This window comes from Ornithodoros turicata, unplaced genomic scaffold, assembly GCF_037126465.1.
Source record: "Ornithodoros turicata isolate Travis unplaced genomic scaffold, ASM3712646v1 ctg00001312.1, whole genome shotgun sequence".
NCBI lineage: Eukaryota > Metazoa > Arthropoda > Arachnida > Ixodida > Argasidae > Ornithodoros > Ornithodoros turicata.
Genome location: NW_026999547.1, coordinates 26,855 through 32,572, shown reverse-complemented (window position 1 = coordinate 32,572; position 5,718 = coordinate 26,855). Strand labels below are relative to the sequence as shown.

The window sequence follows — 5,718 nt, the reverse complement described above, 5'->3', positions numbered from 1 at the left end:
AATCCTCCGTTTCGGACATCACGCGGTCGGAGAACGCCCGGAGTTTCCGAAGCAGTAGCAGACGCTCCGGCCTGCGCTGTGTTCCTAACCTGGATCATGTGATCCCAGGTCCGATGAGGAGCGTCCCTGCCACTCACGTCACCTAGTGACGCGCGTGGAGGCGCTCATCACGGGTCTATCGTGAAGGCGAAGGAGTGTGTTTTGCACACAGGAGATTCGGGGGCTTTTGCAGGCGTCCCAATTTCGCTACGATAGCACTAATTGTAGAAAAACTGTTTTCGGCTGCCTAACATCCCATACCGACCAAAAACAGAAACAAAGTTGTGCGAGTCTAGACTGTTCCATTAAGCGTATATGCTGAGCACACTGCCGTTTACACCGACGGGTCCTCTACACCTATAAGTTCATCAGCCGCCTTCGTTATGGACCTTTTCACAATGGGCTATGCGCATGCGTATGACATTGAGGCGCCGGGGAGGATTACATCCGTCTTAACTAGATGGCGCAGTGTGGGGACGTTAGAAGTGGGGACCAGTGGGGAGACCGCACGAATGGTGCGAGCTCCCGGAGCTGACCCTTAATTAGCCGTTCAGTACTCACGTAAGGTTTCCGTCAGGATGTCAGCCTCACCGTATAGAACTTACCGGCAGTAAGAAGGGAGTTGCCTCAGGACAGAAGCCGCCGATATTTCGAACAGAGACTGTTCTTCTTCTGGGCACCGTCCTCATCATTGGCATGGTATTTAAAGGGTTAGGTGTGACGTGTTTAAAGGTACATGCGAATTGTGGGTCAACAGCCCGGAGGGAAGAAAGGGTCCGTGCGGGCTTCTACGGCCGGAGTGAATGGCTGCTTTGTTAGGGTGTGGAGGGGATTATGTGAACGTAGTGATCTAGGCTCACATAATCCCCTCCACACCCTAACAAAGCAGCCATTCACTCCGGCCGTAGAAGCCCGCACGGACCCTTTCTTCCCTCCGGGCTGTTGACCCACAATTCGCATGTACCTTTAAACACGTCACACCTAACCCTTTAAATACCATGCCAATGATGAGGACGGTGCCCAGAAGAAGAACAGTCTCTGTTCGAAATATCGGCGGCTTCTGTCCTGAGGCAACTCCCTTCTTACTGCCGGTAAGTGCGGTAGATGCACTAGCCTGTGGCAAGAATTGGCAAGCATAGCGAAAGATAAGGAGGTTAGTGGTTACGTGGGGAAAATTCCAGAACGAGCAAAGTTTTCTTTTTTTTTTTTTAAATAATAGTTGTAATACAAAGTTGTGGCATGCAATAAAGAATGCAGAAAGCAGTGGCCATGCAGAACATAACAGATGATAATGGGGGTAAAAGAGAAAAGCATATTTTATTTGTGAAGTGTTTCTAGGGTGCCTTGTGATTTGTTGATACCGGACGGGTGAAGAGCGTTGAACTTGTATATGAGATAAGACTCCCTATCACGTCTGTCACGTGTGGATCTAAACCCGGTTTCTAGAATATATAGTTTAATGTTGTCAAAATTGTGACCAGGAACGTTAAAGTGTTCGGCGACTGCTTTGGGGAGTTTGTTGGACGTGTCGGTTCTGTGTCCGGTAAGGCGGTTGTTCATTTGTTGGCCGGTTTCACCAATGTATTGCATAGAGCAGTCGCCGCATTCAATGCAGTATATGACATTGGAGCTTGTGCATGTGAATGCGTGGTTAACGGGGTAGGTGTAATTGCTCGCAGTGCTTTTGATGGAGTTAGCGTGTTGAACGTGCTTGCATGTTTTGCAGCGCGGGAGGTTGCAGGGCCGTGTTCCCGTGTACGGGGCGCTCGTTTTGCTGATTTTGGCGTTGACCAAGGAGTCTGCTAGGTTTTTTGCGCGTCGGTATGTCACCTGTATGGGATGGGTGAATATATTGCTAAGTCGGTCACTGCTTTGGAGGAGGGGCTCGTGCTTCTTTAGAATGGCTTTGATGTTTGGAAGTGCGTTGGAATATCTTGTGATGAAGCTTATTTGGCACGCGTCAGGATTTTTTCGGTTTTCCAGAACCTCGTTTCGATCGAGTGTGAGTGCCTTGCGACGGAATTCGGTTAGGAGGGAGTCTGGATAGTCCCTTTGGGCAAGTGTACTGCAGAGTTCGTCAAGCTTCTCAGCGTAATCTGTGTCGTTTGAACAAATTCTGCGTAGTCTTACACTCTGCCCATTAGGAATTCCAACCTTACAGTGACGCGGTTGGTGACTCTTGAAGTGAATATTGTTGTTTGTCAGTTGGCTTTTTGTACAGGGTTGTGATGAGGTTGCCGTTGTCTAGTGATACTGTGGTGTCGAGGAAGTTAATTAAGTGAGTTGACTGTTGTGATGTGAACTTTATGGTGCGATGCGCGGTGTTCAGTAGATCTACGAACTTTTGAAATTCATGTTCCCCGTGTTCCCATATTATCAGTATATCATCGATGTATCGAAGGTACACAGTGGGTTTTAATGAGAGGGCGCTGAGAACTTTGTTTTCCAAGAAACCCATGAATATATTTGCGTATGTGGGTGCAACAGGTGTGCCCATACTTGTACCGTGTACTTGTAGGTAGTATTCGCCATTGAACTCGAAGTAGTTCAGTTTAAGGACCAAGTCCATTAGAGCGAGTATGGTTTCCGTGTCTTTTCTGATGTTTGTTGTACAAAGGGTATTGCAGAGGGCTGTGATTCCGTCGTTGTGTGGGATGTTAGTATACAGTGATGTCACATCCAGCGTGGCTAGTATTGTGTCCCTACCAAATGTACGAGTGTTGTTTATATCTCTGATTATTCTGAGGAGGTGGGGTGTGTCTTATACATGCGATAGCAGTGTTGTCGGAATATGGTTTAAATAGTGGTCCAGTAATTTCGAGAGTCTTTCTGTTGGTGTGTTGTTATTAGATACAATTGGCCTGCCGGGGATGTCAGCCGTATAGAGCTCGTTGGCGTGTACCTTGTGGATTTTGGGCAGTAAATAGAAACGCCCTGCGCTTGTGTTTGATGGGGTGAGATATCTGAGGTCATCACGTGTGATGAGCTTTCGTTCGTGGAGGTCCTGTATGGTATTGGTTATTAGCGCCGTGTACTCCTTTGTTGGGTCATGCTCCAGTTTGAGGTAGTGTTGCGTATTGTTGAGTTGCCTATGAGCTTCAGAAATATATTTATCTGTGGGCCAGATGACGATACTCCCACCCTTATCTGTGGGCTTGATAATGATATCATCTCTGTCAGCTAGCGCTTTGATGATGTCACGCTGTGTTTTAGTGAGGTTGTGACCACGCGAGCTTTGGGAAATACTGCGAAGGATGTCGTTGCTTACTTGTTTAATGTACAGGTCTAATGCGGGTCCTCGGCCGTGATTTGGTGTCCAGGTTGATGGTAGTCGGAGGTCGTTGTTGTTTTCTTGTGTTGTATCAGCGAAGAATTCTCTAAGGCGTAGCCGTCTCGCAAAGTCTGATATGTCTTTGTGGATTTCGTATTCGTTAACAGAATTGAGTGTAGGGCAGAATGTTAACCCCCTAGAGAGGACTTGTAGTTCGTCGCTGGTTAGTGAGCGTGATATATCTATTACGGTGCTTGCGTCAGCGTTTTCTCGGGGTGAGTCAGCGATGTTGCGGAGAGTTGTGGTTTTGGTGCTGGAAATGATTTGTTCGGCTGCTGCGTGTGTCGTGTTAGTGGGTCCGGTATCCGTGTCGTTGTTGGAATTAGGTTTTCCGAGTTTTCATGTGGGCGATCTCCGGCGCACTCTCATCGGGTACTCCTCCCACGGACGAAGGGCAGCCGTGGGTGAGGATGTCCTTACGGAACCAGAATTTCTCTGTCAGGACAGCGTCCCGCTTCTGCGCGATTTTCATGTTCTCGTCTACCTTCGAGATGGGCACGATGAGGTCAAGGTCGAAGGTGAGAATTACCCGCGTAAGAAGCACAACGAACACGACGTACGCTGCGTTCTCGAATTCTGTCATTTGCAGCTCTGTAGGCCTGAACTCGACTCGCCATCCGATGCTGCTCTTAGGTGGCGGGGGTTTGAATCGCAAGGAGTGCCAGCTTGTCGACTGCAGGTTCTCAAAGTGATCAAAATCGATATTGTCGTGTTGCTTCAGTTTCTCGCTAAAGAGGCAAAGAGTATCACGGATGAAGACGTGCGACAGGTGTCTCGCCAATGGTTCCTCTACGTTTGCCGAACGAAGTGCCTGGTATACTTTTGCGTCGCAAGCCATTGGGACGTCGTTGAAGTGCTGGCCCTTTGAGGAAAGGTACCAAGGGATGCTCGCGTAGCGAGGTCGTTTGATCAGGTGCGCGTCGGGGCCCAATGGTTTTAATCCCATTTCCTCATCCGTTCTGTCGTCGACGGACTGAGTTATGACGTCAAAACGGCAGTCTGTGTCGACAAGGTAGCCTCTAAAAGCAGGACTGCTTGCACTTAAAGCCAGCATAAGAGGACATATATTTGCCAGTTGGTCGTATAAGTCCTTGGCTTCAGTCAAGTCGCATGCATGGAAGGTGACTTGCAGGCAACAATTTCCCATTCCGAAGCCCATCGCGTCCATGTAGACGTGGCCTGGTCGGGCAGATCTCTCAGCTTCTCCGTCACCTCCGAGCGCTCTCCAGTCTTCAGTGAAAGGCCACCTTGTATTGTCGTCCTTGTAAATTGGGACGTTGATGACGACACGTTTCCCACGTCGTTCCCTGATGTTACGAGCGAGGGTCTTAAAGCGAGGATGAGCCGGGAACACCATTTCCTCGGGCAGGAACAAGGACGGCATGTGGGCAGCCTTCAGCGACGGTGTGTACACCGGAAAAGTGAATTGTGGGCAGCCCAAGGTTGGGAACGTTGTTATGCACATGATCTCTTCATCTTTCGCGAGAAGGGCGCGTACCTCGGCTCTGCGTTCCCGCATGTTGTGCTCAACAACGTTATAATGCGACACCAAGTCCCCGTACGGAGCATTCGGAATGGCTTCAATGGCGTAGGCAGCGAATTCTGGATGCCAGGAACACAGGGAACGGTCACGGCCGTCTCTTTCGTTGAGGGTTCAGCGGCCCTTAGGCAGAGCTGGGCTCGACGATTTTCGTGATCAAACCGAACCAGCATGTATTCGATCTCGTCGCCCCAGCGCAGACAGTCGTGCTTGCGGTTTTTCGAGCTGCGGTACTGGATGATGAACTGGAGGATCCCATGATGGCGGACGTGTTCACAGAGCCGCTTTGTTTCTTCCCAAGAGAGTGGCGACCCTTCAGAAAGCAAACCCATTGTGAATGCAAGGCCCTTATGCGTTCCACCGTTCAACTTGATGGCCTAGAAGAGAATGCGAGAGTCCGTTGTACTGCGCGCTTTTGCTTCTTCTTCTTCTTCAGTCTCCGGCATCGAGGGTGCTCGACACTTCTTCCACTACGTGTGTATTCACACGAGCGACATCCTCACGGAATATTCTTGTGGATGAAAAAGCAAAAACACCACTATCGGAGCATTCACACGGTGTGGAATATCGGGAGTGGCGTACTGCGTATTTAGCAGACGACACCATCAGCGTGTCTTCTTGTCGTCTACCACGGAATATCTGGTGGCTGTGTAGTAGGATATTCCACACGGTTGGCATGCAGTGCACGTGAAGACACGACGTTCAGCGCTCGCGCTCACGCGACAGCAGAAAGCTAGGACGCTTTCTGTATCTTCTGCTTCTGGGGGAATGTCGCTTGTGTGAATACACGGTACGGCTAAGAGTCCAT

At 49.6% G+C, this 5,718-nt stretch overlaps 1 pseudogene; it reads right to left on the bottom strand.

Annotated features, from left to right (window-relative positions):
• Window positions 1–2,245: 2,245 nt before the first annotated feature.
• LOC135376815 (glutamate--cysteine ligase catalytic subunit-like) lies at window positions 2,246–5,393 on the bottom strand (annotated as a pseudogene).
• Window positions 5,394–5,718: the final 325 nt, after the last annotated feature.